At 28.9% G+C, this 15,273-nt stretch overlaps 1 protein-coding gene across 8 annotated transcripts in view; it reads left to right on the top strand.

The window, feature by feature from the left end:
* The first annotated feature begins 2,145 nt into the window (after nucleotides 1–2,145).
* LOC113551192 (ephrin type-B receptor 1-B) overlaps nucleotides 2,146–15,273 on the top strand; it is a 121,385-nt gene continuing 108,257 nt past the window's right edge. For 4 of the 8 annotated variants that reach the window (XM_026953291.1, XM_026953290.1, XM_026953289.1 and 1 more), the window contains exon 1: nucleotides 2,146–2,659. The gene's annotated coding sequence lies outside the window, so the exon portion shown is untranslated. The remainder of the gene's footprint in view (nucleotides 2,660–15,273) is intronic. The other 4 variants (XM_026953288.1, XM_026953286.1, XM_026953285.1 and 1 more) reach the window with 1 other exon arrangement.

The following is a 15,273-nucleotide window of genomic DNA, read 5'->3' as shown; positions in this document are numbered from 1 at the left end:
TATCTGTACCCGTAATCTGTAAAAAGATAAAACAAAATATTATTAAATTTTACTTCATCTAATAAATTTTATTGGCAATGACATTATCATTTTCATAAAATATTCAAATCGATTAAAAATTCTGTTGTTTATTAAACTTTTGTTCGTAGTCTTCAATTATTGTTTAAGAAAAAACGATTTGTAATCATTAATCAATATAAAATATAAATGATAAAACGAAATAGTTCACATTTGTAATGTTTTTCTATCATATATTTTAAGAAAAATGAAAATATAATGTTGGTACAAATAATAAAAGGACATGTTCATATTTGTTAAAGAAACGTACAATATATTAATATTCGAGTTATTATTATTATTATTTTTGTAAAAGCTTTATACTTTGTATATTATATACATACCACGGAAATCCCTTTGTATGTATCGAATTTATTGAATATATATATATATATATTAACGTATTTAATTTTTACCAATTATTATATTGTATTAAAAACAATAAATAATCGACTAAAGGGTTTAAATAGGTAAATAATAACATAAAATGTGTTCAAAATTATTTGGAAACCGTTTTGCACTTACTTGACATATAGACAACTTTAGCCGTGTACATTAGCCGTAAAGATGATTTTTTTTTTGTAATAAATTGTTAACTGTACGGAGACAATAATCACACTTGATACGACGCGACACCTCTTCCAAACGAACGGACACGTTTATAGGTTAGGCATTTTCTTTTTTATTTCGCAACAAACTTGTGAGGGTTGGACACTTGGACATATATTGTTTTATTGTTAGCTATTATCTGTCAAAGCTTGTTAGACAATAATTAAATGAATTTTGTCGGACAGACTGCTCTTTTGCAAATTAAACGATACATTATATCCACATCGATATTATTATACCTATAAGTAAGTTGTCATGTTGAAAGAGACAAAATGAAACACCACTAATGTTTATAATTTTATTTTACGGTTAATCGGCTTTCGGGAAACAAATACGAATTATGCTAAACGAATAAACGCAGGTACATACGCGATTAAAAAGTATGGTTCAACAGTTTCGAATCAGTATTACAAAAGTTTCGGGTATAATATATTAATAACTTTGTCGTGTATATGTGTTTAAACACGAAGACCGCATATCCCTCACACACACAGCTACGCACGTCAATGGGGTACATTTATTTTTTTTATAAATATTATTAAAGTTGTGTGATTTATATATTTTTATTGTCAGATCATTTGCGCGTGAAGAGACGATCCGATTTGTAAATTTATTGTTCGTCGGAAAATGAAATCATTTATTCGGTTTGTGATATTGTATACCACAGTCTATATAAGTCAAACACTGTAATACACTCATTAGTTATTAATTTATTTTTAATATGATTATTTTAATTACGGGAGTCGTGTCTCATTGGTCATTATCAGTGTGTACAACCTTGAACTTTAATTTTGATAATGCATAATATTATCAATATACACGAATTTATATCGTTCGAATAAGACGTCTTGAACACTCGAGTGTTATTATTCGATATTATCAAATAACTTATTAATAGTCCAGGTATCAAAATACTAAAGTTGTAATAGGGGTATTCCATTTTTTGTATAATATACTGGATGTGGATAATACGTACGTTTAAATCACGAGGAGACAGTGTTCAGATATATTATTATTAAAATAAGAGGTACCTATTTTTATGTCGAGTACGATGCTATGAAATTATGATTTTACGCGCGACACAGAATTCCGAGTAACGAGCTCGAAATAAGAAATTCGGTTTAAACGCGCGTTATATGAAGTATTTAAGTAAATAAAGGTAAAGTATAATAATTAATTACAAGCACGAAATCTCATGAACGCAGAAACGTGCGCTCAGTACACAGGTAATAACGGTGATAAGAATAACTGTTATCGGGAAATCGGTATTAATTTTAATTATAATATTATATACTATTTTTCGTATTGCGTATTGTAATAATAGACGCGTTACCCCGGTAGTGGTAAACCTGCGACGAGTATACCGCAGTGGTGGCGGTGACCCGTCGATCTGTTAGCGGTTATTCTGCGTTGCCGTCGCGGTCGTCTCGTCGGAGCCCGTCCGACAATCGCCGGCACCTTGCCACTCGCCAGTTCAGTTCAGTTTGGTGTGCCGACACGTTCGTATCGTTGTTGTTCCGTTGAATCGAAACTCCGCCGACGTCGTCAACACCGTGCCGTGCCGTGTGTTTAATTTTATCATTAATTATTATTATTTATGCCGCCGTTGTGTACCTCAATCGTATTGATTTTCCAAAAAATCAGATTTAGTGTTCATATGTGTTGATATTAAAAATATATAATATATAACACACGACTAGTGTGTGTGTGTAATTTTTCGTTTAATAATTGTTATTGTTTTAAGTTTTTATATATTTTTTTTTTGTTTTTTAATATATATATTTTGAAAACGTGAGCCACACAAATCGCGGAAAAATAATATATCAAACCGGTTTTTCATCGCCGGCTGAGTAGTTAAAAGTCATCGAACTTGGTCGCGGATTAGTTTTTTATTATTATTGATTATCGTTGTTATTGTTGGTTTTACGCAAAAAACAGACATAAATTTAGTAGTAGCCGTTTGCCGAATAACATACGACAAGCAATTTTAGAGGTGAGTTTTTCCTTCAAAATATCATAACGCGATTAGCGTAAATGTAAAATATTATACAGTATACCATATAATTACCTGCACAAACGTGAGACAAACTCTGCCGCAACGACACGTGCTACCCACCGCCGTCGCCAAATCCTTGCGGCTTTTGACCCTTTACTACATTTGTGTCGTCGACACAGCCTTTTGCCACTCTTCAAAAAAGAGCCGGTGTTAAAGGTATTCGAAAAATTACTTGCTCATACAAGTAGCATTTGAGTTTTTTAAATAATCATTCCCAATACGGCACTAATTACTCTCCTCACATTACAGTACCTACTATATTATATTACATAACCAGGATTTGTTGATGCGTTTTCGATTGCCGTTTAATAAAGTGCTGTTTTGTGATCGCCTCGATTCCCTTTAACCAACTATTACATAGCATAGGTATAGACGGCAGTGGTAGTGAAAGCACACGGTCCCTTCGGCACCGTCGTCTACTCTGAACGATTTTGAAATTTTCCCCACAGACGCGCACTCGACGACGCAGCTACTCATTGAGCTCCTCTGGGTAGGCCCACTCGAAAACGCGCATAGACGATTTTTTCCTGCCCTCTGACAAGAGACGAGAATCTCATCATTAATAAAATAAAAAACTACCTACTGATCTGTAATATAGATATCTATATGTAATATGTTATTTGTATAATAAAATAGAGTTATAGAGTTATAGTAATAGAGTATTATAAGTTATCTTTTTTAGGTACTTAATAATTATTATACGTTAATGACGGTTTATGATTTCGAATGAAAATCTTAGTCTCTTGACTAATTCAATCCATGTTATTCATTTATTCGGATCTAGAAAAATATGTCTTTTTTACTGTCTTTTTAAAACGGTTTAAACGAGTATCGATTTTTCAAAACATTCCTTCCCCGCCAAAGTTGTATACGTATGTGCGTGCTCTACTGGAAACTATTATTTACTTTCACGTATTTGAAATAATTTTTCATGAACCACATTTTTCAGTAGTTTCTTGTAATAGTAACCGGGGTTTACTGATTTTTCATTAAGTGAAATTCACATCTTGTCTTGATATTACATACACCTAAAGTTCAGTGCCTCGGTATTTGTGTTGATTCTAACCCCCCACAATAAAGGTGAAGGAAATATTTGGAATTTTTCAAATACTACATATTATATAAATATGTAGGTTGTTGAATTTTTTACACGATTTTTTCTTCAAATGTTGATAATTATTATAGTACCTACCCTTGCTACACTTGGTGTCGTTTGATATTAATTAAATAATAATTATGTTCGTTAATAATGAAACAAAAAAAAAAAGAATGATTGTTTAAAATTAATTAAATCACGTTAAAGTATGTTAAACCTAAATAAAATTATAATTTTTTTTTAAATATTTTGCATAGTATATTATTTTAAACCTATGTAATAGTGTATCTATCTTTATTTTTACATAGGTTTTAAGTTAAATATTTTAACTTTATCTTATCATAGATGTTTAGTATAGATTGCTTGATGTAAACATGAGCTTATAATAAATTAAGAATTTGAATTAATTAGGTATCTTATTAAATCAAACTACCTAAGAGAATTATTGTATCTTGCAAAATCCATATTTTGTAATTTTGTCCACTTTTTAGTAAAATGTATTATTTTAATATATTTTGTAGTTAATTAACTAAAAACATTGGATACAATGTAATATAATGACACAAAACTTTAAAATTTAGATAGTTTAAATAGTTTTATATCAGACCAACCATTCTGATATGTATTTTCTTACATTTAACGGTTCATCCAAAAATTGATTATTGGAAAAACTAATTTCTCAATTTTTTTTAATGCTTATCATTTATTAAATAGGTAAATCTTTTTTGTTGTCTCGCATAAGAGAAATAATAATCTTATTATGATTTATATTATGTATGTATGTGTATATGATGTATCTAACTATATATGTATAAATATTTTCAAAATGGAAGTATCTCATTTTGCTGCTGTTCAGCCTGGAGGCTAATAGGTGTACTATATTGGCTAGATGTAAAAAAGAATTGCATACAAACATTTTAGGTACGATAAACTATACGATTCACATGGAGGTCATTCAACAATATTCTATTTGAGTGCATTAGTTTTAAAAATTTGTATTGGTATTAAAATAATATAAGGTATTATTATGTACGTATGAGAAAAAAATAAAGATAAAAAACGGTTTGAGCACGACAAAATAATACGGTGTGTCAGTGACTGTGTGCCTCTGACATGAAATATTATGGGCCCCACCACCACGGACAGAAACCGTCGGACGCAACGCCGTCGCCGCGCACTTTACCCTCAATTATTATTATATAATACATGTTGAGCGCCGGTAAACCGTCCATTATATAAATAGGTATTTATAATTTTATTATTATATTTCTCGATGTATGTTTGTATCTCCTCTTTATATACATTTACGATTGGTCGCCGCGGGCTCGAGTCGGTCGGTCGCCGCCGCCACTGCCTCCACCACTACCATGGAATGCAATAAACAGCACCCTTGTAAGTCTGTTCCTAGAAATAATACACATAGGACCAGACGAAAGTCATTCGGAATCCGCATATTTTCATATATCGGATATCACTTCCCATGTAATTCAGTTACTTTTTCTGCCTCACCCCTACAGTGAAAAAAAATATAATACTATTAATTTAACACTCCCTTACTATAAGAAATAATTACCTAACTAGTAACCATTAATACCGAGTACATAATATTAAGGTTTATTTGTTTAAATATATAAAACTATATATTTCTGTTTTATTTGAAATGTTGATGAATCGTTGTTTTGATAGGTTTGTCGTTTCTGTCAACATTTTTGTATTTAAATCATAAGAAAAAATATCTACGAAATTGAATAAATAATAATATCCAATTCAATATTTATACAGGACAAAATATATGATCGGTTGAATGACAGTCATCTAATTTACGTAGGTATATCAACGTTATGGTGTTCTATATATATTCGGTAGATAATATTCTTTTTGAAATCAAATATTTATTAGAAATTTTATTTTGAATGTTGAAGTGTTTATCCTTGGCTATTATGTTGTGATTTTTAATTGACAGTAGACATCATCAAATTTAGAACTGTTCAACTGTTTCTGTTTGTTATTACGCGTTTTTAACTTATTACTTATGTATATTTTTCTGATCGAACGCCTAGTGAACCAAGTGTAAAATTGAATCTATTTGTCTACTATAATTTTCAACGGTATCTATACTTTGTCATGAAGAGTCACCATAATTTAAAATAGTTATGATTTATGGTAGATACTTTTAATGATTACTAAAAAATAAATTGTATTTTTCTATACATTTTGTCCGGTGTTACATTAAGGATGTTCATAGAAATTTTATTTTTGGAAATATTACTTACCAGTATTAGATTATCATTATTGTAAATTATTTCAAAAATCATCCATGACCAATTTTTGTATTTTTAACTTGAACAATACAATAAATTATAAAAAATGAAGTTATTATTTTTCATCGTATTGTATTGAAATAAATTATACTTCACAATAATACTTAATTCATACATTTATATATAAATTATACAAATAAATAAAAGTAGTTAGGTAGTTTTTCTTTTTGGAGCAGTTTTATGTTAGTTTTATAGACATATACATAAGTTGTTTAAGAAAATATTATGTGAAGCGACAACGCCACGATGGACGGCTTATGAACGATTTATGATCATCAGTCTTGAAGAAAAGAAATCGTGCATAAGAGTAAAATAAAAACAAAACAACTACAAGTATTTCTTATAAAAAAACAATAAAATATATAAATACATAATACCTATAATATTTCCAGTCCTGCTGATACTATGTTTAATCGATAAATATATGACACATAATAATAAATTGTGTTATTTGTCTCCATTGATCACAGACATACATATCCGTTGTCGAAATTACCGAAAAACAGTAAAATTAAATAGAAAAGGGTTTAAGGGTAAAATGCTTCTGGAAAACACAGTCATGACACGCATGGGTGTATATTCTATCGTCGCTGTCTTCGGTTGTGAGAAAGAATAGTGTGTAAAAAAAACCTCGTCATCATCATCCGACGTGGATAACAATGGTATACAAATTACGAGTTTTCGGTCACAAAAATATGTCCGCCACCGACGCATTGTTCTATTACTATCGCTGTCGGTATACTGAATAATCTGTCACATGCACGGTCGTGGTTCATCAGTCCTGCGGGCAAAGCACCTGCACCCCGAGTGTGTATCCTGTATGTAATTATTTAGTTTTTCCTATTTTCTCGGAGTATACTAGTACACAAGAACGGTCCTATAGACAAAAATAATGTTTAATGTGGTACAGGTATGTTGTCAACATTCCATTTTTGAGTTTCTTTACTTGTTTAGTGCAGAATAATAAAGAACTAGTTTTCTTGATAAATGATTTAAACAACGTGTAATAGACAATTATTTTTTTCTTGGTAATTATACTATTAGTAGAATATTAGGAATTACCTACTTGTATTTTTATTTTTTTTCTATTGAGGATTAAGTTATTTTGCCATAAAGTTTACTAAATTTTTTGAATCATATGTGGTAAGTTGCAACAGAATATAAATTAAATTAAATCAATTTGGATTGACCGTGTAGCTTATTGATATTTTTGTCATTATTAAATTTAGTCTAACTTTGTGTTCAATAATATATGATGTTATTTATTTTGGGGTTATGGCTCTGTGAGTCGATAGCTAGTTAGTTTTATTGAAATCATGCGAATCACCGTTTGTCGGTCCCCTATAGGGTTTGTGTCCAATTCTATTGAAAAGGAAGGAAATATAGATTTCAGTGACAACTCAGAGTTGGTGGGTGTGGAAAAGATAAATATTCTTAATAATACGTTTCATTTTGTTGTAAATGTATTATTATTGTGTTTTAATAAATAACTGAAGTCGATCGATATTATATTTTGCACGTGTAAGAAAAATGTATATAACTTTGCACATGAATTTAATTTTTGGTAGATTTTATTTGCTCCAACAGTTATTATTGTTTGTTGGCGACATTAAATCATTAACAAATAATTTTTAATGTAATTAGACAATCAATTTGCGGTGTAAAATATAATAAATATTTTTATTTTTATTTTTTGAAAATGCAAGTGTTATAAGACGGCAGGAAAGAAGAATTTTGTACAACTTACACGCACATATACGTATTGTTCGGTCGAAGATTAATGATCGTCTATGTGTATTTTTCCATTTATTAATGATCCAAGGATGATCCGGTGAAAAGACGGAAATACAAGTCGCTGACGTCACGTTGGGGTTTATCAGTTGTATGTGAACTTTTTTATCTTTCGTTCTAAAATATACTTTTTAAATCAAAAATAAATAGATAAGTTGAACTTGTATTACTACTGTGTGATGGGTGTGCATTGTGCCACAAATAATATAATTGCACTGTGTAAATACAGTTAGGAATTTTAGTTTGAGCGCTTGGTAATAATTATGGGCGGAAAAGTAGGACGCGGGCAGGTTTTCACGCTACTGTTGGTGGGGACTTCACATAATAAATTATACAGTTGATAACGGCTGTAGACTCCTCTTATGTTTCCATTGCTGAATTAAAAGAAAACAAAATTATTTTCTCTAGTATATAAACGATTAAGAAATCTCCAAGGTTGATGGCAATTTCCTCCCTTGTTTTAGAGTAATTTTTACACAATAGAATAAATCATAATACAAATCTTTGCTGTTTCCTATTTAACTATATTCTGTCTCTTTTAATGTAATGCAGAACTCGATTATTTTATGTTTAGTGATAATAATAATTATTATATATTCACTAAACTTTAAACTATAATAAACTACCAGAGTATTTAAATAACGTACCTACTTACTATTAGTACTTATTAAGTAGTATTTGTGCGTTATTTTTTATATTATTATTAGTAATGTGTATTGTATATTATCTAGTTATGTAGTTAAAATATATTAAGTACTATCATGTAAGTAAAGAATTATAAAAAGTAAAATCATTAATAAATAATTTAATAAGTAAGTCGGTTATTTTAATGGAAATTGGTAAAATGTTAAAAAAGTACACATATCTTTTAACAGACAGTAAAAATCTATGAAAAGAGGAGGTATATTACATTGAGAAGATACTTCAAAAACCACGTAAACACTGATTCCCAGTGATTTTTTAAAGTGTTTATTTTCGTGAGCGAGTACCTATGTGTAAGTTCTTAACAAAAAACATTTTGCAAATATCACAACAAGTCTGTAAATTAAGTAGCGACATCCTTGACTTGATATATTCACACGATTGTCTCGGATGATTTTTACCTATTTTATTTATTTCTAGAATTTTACAGTTTTTATCGACAAAAAAAAACGAATTTCTAAAAATATAATAGTCTATTTAGATATTAACAGGTTTTATTGTATCCCACCGACGTTTATGTTTCATTATAATATTTAAAAATAAAAATGGGGATGACGACTCCCGGAGGGGGGGTAGAAATATTTTTATCTCAAGTACAGTATTATAATAATATATTCAAGAAAACCGGCCACAATAATTCATAATATAATTGGTTGAACATTACAGGCTAATTGCTATTACGGAATATCGAAATTGACGCACATAAGGTGCGCACGCATGACCCACGGTATAATCATCGAGTTGATATACATTGATGTTATTATATACAGGTAACCTTCTAGCCTAACAGGTGGGTCATCTATTAATCATATTTATGTTTGGAATTTGAAAATATCGACAATAATATTGTCGGATATATTGATCATATAGCATACAAAACGTTTAAACATTTATCTCTATTCTCTCTGTGTCTCTCTTGCTCTTTCTAAGTATTGTAAAATATACGGATAATATATATAATATATATTAAACAAAACTCTCTCCCTCTTATTGAATCGTAAAGAAAGACCCTATACATAATATATATTTATTATTTTATATATTTATTATATTCTTTTCTTCCCTCTAATTACACAATAGAATGCGTCTGGTGGTAAATTATCGGTTGAAGGGGAAACTGCTGCCCACCCCTACCGGGGACGACAAAATATAATTGGCAGGCAATTCGCCGGCAGCCATATTCTCTATATGAGTTTCTTTTTCTTTTACGTCGTCAACCCGCTCAAAAACAATGGCGTACTATGGATGTAAGTGTATGTGTTTGTATGGTGCTTGTATGTAGTTTTGTAAAAAAAAAGGCTAGACGAGTTTTGGACGTACATGTATCGCATGATAAGCAATGAGGTAACCTGATATGACGGATTTGCTGAGATATTCTATTACCGAATAATATAAAAAAATATAATACATAAATAAATGATAATAATAAAAAATTGTGGAGAATTAATAGATAAATTGAATATATATTTTGTCACTATTGCCAACAGTACCTAACGGCTGAGTTAACGGCAGTCACCCTCAACCTGAAGTAACGAACCGTGAAACGGACAATCGGTTAATTTATTAAATATTCGGGGGATGCTGCTAGAGGGAGTAAATCGGGTATTGGGAGTACACAATTTCTTTGTGTTTCGAAATTAAATTTCAACCCGCACAATTTTACATAGTATAGTAAACTGGGACAGCAGTAACCTCAAGCATTGTTCAACTTCTCGTCAATTTTCAATCCAAATTACTAAGCTCAATATAATATTTCGTAGTAAAGTATTAATATGACGTGATATTTCCAATATCTCTTAAAGTTATAATTCTAATTTATTTTTATTGTTCGGAAAATTTCCAAATGTGCTATTCAATTTAACTATTAATTTGGAAAAATAAATACGATTGTATATACCTATATATTGTTTTGCCTATTCAAACACTAAGGATTGAAATTTGAAAATGCTATTTTTTTCATTTCAATAATTTATTTATTATTTATTGCATTTGGTTGTTTATTTATCTGATCATTTTGTAATTGATTTTCATAGTAAAAGTAAGTAATTTTTTATTAATAATGGATGTTGACTGTTGAGTTGTTGACACGTTGTACTTGCTATATTCTATATAGCTATCTGTTGTCCGTGGAATGAGAGTGCTCGGGAATACTGCAGTACTATAAGTACTATAGGTGTATAGGCATAGCAGATTAATTGATTATCTTGTACCTATAGTGTAACCTATTCGTTTATGCAAACTCAAAACATATTTTGAAGTCAAATAATTGACAATATTCATGGTAGAACGTAGGTAATAAAATGATGATCAGTCTTTTTAAAAGAACGATAAACTTTACATTTAAATCGACTGAGATACTTTTATTTGAATGTTAATGAGAAGAAAGTTAAATAGATATTCTATTCACAAAACCTAATAATAATAGTTGTACAATTACACAATAACCAAGTCACGATCTCTCGTAATAAAACTATGACAGTAGGTAATAGAAGTAGCCGCCGTAATATATAATTTCTTCACAATGTATATAGTAATATGTGAATAACGTTTTTTTAAATTCTATATAGATAGTACTACATACATTTTACGCACTAAATAAAATTACAAAAAATACAAAACTGTAAATAGGAATTCAAAAATAAATTGGCCTATAATTCACGTTTGACCAAAAGTGGACCCATCCAAAAGTTATATATTAAAAAAAAAAAGTAAAAACGAACATCCTTTCTCTTTCTCTTTCTCTCACTTGTAGGTTAGACGAGCCGAGGGAAATCGGCTTTCGGGAATCCCGGATTATCCCCACCTCGCGTTTACCCGGAGCAATAAAAACCCAAAGACGGTATAAAATACAGTGTACGCAAAAACAGGGTAAGGGTCCACTGTAGCGAGTTAACAGCGTTATAAATCGCATCTCTTTCCCCTACTCCCACAAACGTGGCTGTTCGTAGGCCTTATATCCATACCCTTACCCGTTCGTAGCTGCTGGGTTTTAATATCGTTCTCCCGACGAATACAACACACTGCCGTTGCAAAGGGTAGGTATAGATGGAAGGGAATAGCCTCTGTAATTAATTATCTTTATTTATGCCACCGATGAATTTTAGGTGTTTAATTTGGAGATCGGTTACTGCCCAGGGGATTCGATGATGAAAAAATAATAAAAAAAATAGAGAAAGTAGAAAATGGCAATAGAGATGCGTAATTGGGTTTCTGGTATTTTTTCATCAAAATTTAGGGATCTGCAAAATGTCACGGACTTGTGGATGGTTGTCTGGGTTAACACTTGGACTTGTTTGTGTAGACTAATCGATGTTGTTTTTTCGTCCACACGTGTTTTTCTCTTCTTACCCATCATTTTAAATAGCATTTATTTTCTAAAATCGTTTTCGTTTTATGTCACAGTGTTGTTTACGAAACAACTTAGAAACATAATAGAGTTTTAAAACTCTTCAAAGAATGTAAAACTCATTTGTTATATCAGATATAGTGCTTTTAAATTTTAATATAAACGTAGTTTGAAATATGATAAAACAAAAATGTAGTTTCCGACAATATAAGTGAAAAAAAACCTTCTTCCGTTAACATGATTACTATTTGTATATTCATCGTCGCATATTGTGTTTGTAACAATAATTGTGCAATTTTTTTTCTTCAAAAAAATATAACAAATTAACCGAAATATTTATTAATATACTCTGTACAACGTAATCAATTTAAAGTAAGACTCTTAAAATAATAAGTATGTTAACAGTTATTTCCATAAGTCTCAAATCTAAAATATTTTTTATTGTTAACATTGATATTGATAATATTGTATTACCTAGTTGATACTTAATAATAATTTCTATACACCTACCTAATACTTTGGCAGAAAAAAAATGTTTTAATTATAATTTATTAATTGAAGAAGAGGTGTAAATACAACTTATGTAATAGCTAAATAATTCAATAGAGCTCTCATTTAATATTTTTTAAATTGTTTTGACTTCAGATTAAACTGTTTAAATTCCATAGGTGATACATTTTTAATTAGAGCTAAGTACTTAAATAAATATTAATTTAAATCATTGCTAATACAAATAATAAATAGGCGTTAAAATAATAATTTATGTATCTGATACTATATCTAAATGGGCCGGAAGTTTGTAAAGTGATTTTTGTTTACATATAAATATAATGTTATGTTATACATTTATAACTTATGAATTATACTGATACATTTCTAGCGACAACGTGTCATACGAAAATATGCATAATACCTACACTGAAGACTAGTCGGTTATTTTTTATTCTTGTATATACAATAATGTAATGGTCGGTGTTTTTCTTTATCTCGTCCGCGTCTATCGCTATAACATGGCTGCAAAGAATAACATTATCGCCAGTGACTTTGACAAATTACAATAAAATATGAATAAGAAAGAAAAAAAAATCGCTTCCTACGCCAGATTAACTCTTCTGGGTACTTAAAATTATGTACAACCGGGTCAGCTTGGAAGCGCGGGTGGGGGGGGGGTGTTAAAAAGAAACGCTCACGAGCTAGCGTTTTTTTTATAATCTTCTTCGACGCATAACATACGCCCACCTGATGATTTTGTATTTTTTCTTTTATGATTATCATTAAATTCCATAATTGACAAAGATTGTGTCTCGATATGCTATCTTAACCCACATTTTTCAAAGTATACGTACCTAATCATTTTTTTTTATATATACATGTAGTATATCCAAACAATCGTCAAAAACTGTAAGTACAAAAAGTCTCTGAAGTATATTTTTGCTCTTGAAGATATATGTTGTTGAATATGAAAAACTTATCAATTTTGGTGGCCTGGTAAAAATGTTTTTCTCTTTTACAATAGAAACAAAAAAAAATCGATTCTTTTGACCCCACTTTGCGTGAACTTCCATATACATTTAAACATGTATCTATTATCCTTATGAAATATTTTTAAAAGATTTGTATAAATTAATTTAATTAAATATCAAGTGTAGGTAAAATAGTTATTAACATTTGAGACTCTGAGGTATTAAGTTGAATTAAAAAGTTTACGGGTACTTAAATAGTCTGCAGGAAAATAAATTCACTAATTCCTTTGTTGCATGTTTTTTTATATTTATTTATGTGTGATAAACAATTTAATTATAATTTATGTACCTAAATCATTTCAATTGTTGGTTTATCAATTTAAAAATAATTTAGTAAATATATTTGATTTAAACCTATTACAAAAATACAAAATCCATTATACATAATTTGTTACTCGTGTTTAATCTTGGAGTTTTAAACAGTTAATATTCTGAAAATAATAATGTACTTTAGTTATAACTTATAAGCCTTTTTTAAATAACATTTTCAACGAATAAACAAATGAAAAATGAAATCTACGCATTTCTTGGGATGATATATTTTTGAAGCCATCACAAAATATAGTTGAACATATTGTATTTTAAATACTTTTAAATAACTAAACATATATATACCAACATTAATATATGTATAATAACACCAATATTAAATATATATGATTTCTATGAGTATATAGAGTATACTATTATAAATTGTAATATATAAATATTATAAATATACATTCAATACTATATATAAATATTAATCTTATAAACTGTAATAATATCTTGATTAAATTATTGACGGTATACATGATGCACGGATATCAAGTATGTATCATGATACATATATCAGATGATCTATCATAGTTGCTAATATGTTAATTGTATTTGTTATATTTTAAAAGTTCAATGACTTAAATTTACTAAATAAACTATGAAATGTATATAAATACCCCAAAGTATATTCATTTTAATCTTTCATTATTTAATCAAACAAATCATGGGCATTCCGATAATATGTACAACTGTACGAGTAAATATTTTTTCCCATTAATATTTAATTTTTAACCTATACAATATGCATAAAAATAAATTCATAAATCAATAATATAATACTCGCAGTAGGGTTAAGAGGGTGTCCGCTCAATATTTGTTTTCTCTCTTAGACCCCTCACTTAACATAGATAAAACGCATTCACGTAAAATCATTTTTTTTTATATATATGATGTTTGTTTAATCTTAGAATAAATTCAACTATTACAAAAATTATAGAGAATAATATTTTAGAAGGTTTAACATATCGTTTTTATACTTATTATTATTCAATTTTATATCTACCTATTTGATTTTAAAAATAAAATAATAATCAATTTTTGTAAATTTAAATAAATAGGTAATAAAATGTTTTGAGACAATACTTCGATAACTTGTTATTTCATGTCATCAAAAATAATAATTTTTGTAATTCTCGTAATAGTTGATTTTCCTCTAAGATTACTCTAAAACAGAACAAAAAAGGTTTTGCGTAAGTGTGTTTTGTTTAAATTAAAAAGTACCCTAACATTCTAAAGTGTTTCCTTTATGTGCGTTTACTAATATGAATCGCTTGATTGTTATTTAAACTATTTTTTAACAATAATATTATATATGCAGTATTTAATTTAAATTTGGTAACATGTAGAAGTGAAAAAAAAACAAAATTATTGTGATAATAATATGTGACTTTATTATTCGTATATTACTAATCCAAGTACGCAAATATAATATAATATAAAATAATCTTATTCAT

Source organism: Rhopalosiphum maidis, chromosome 2 (assembly GCF_003676215.2).
Source record: "Rhopalosiphum maidis isolate BTI-1 chromosome 2, ASM367621v3, whole genome shotgun sequence".
Lineage (NCBI taxonomy): Eukaryota > Metazoa > Arthropoda > Insecta > Hemiptera > Aphididae > Rhopalosiphum > Rhopalosiphum maidis.
The sequence above is the reverse complement of the archived record's forward strand: the minus strand, read 5'-3'. Positions and strand labels throughout refer to the sequence as shown.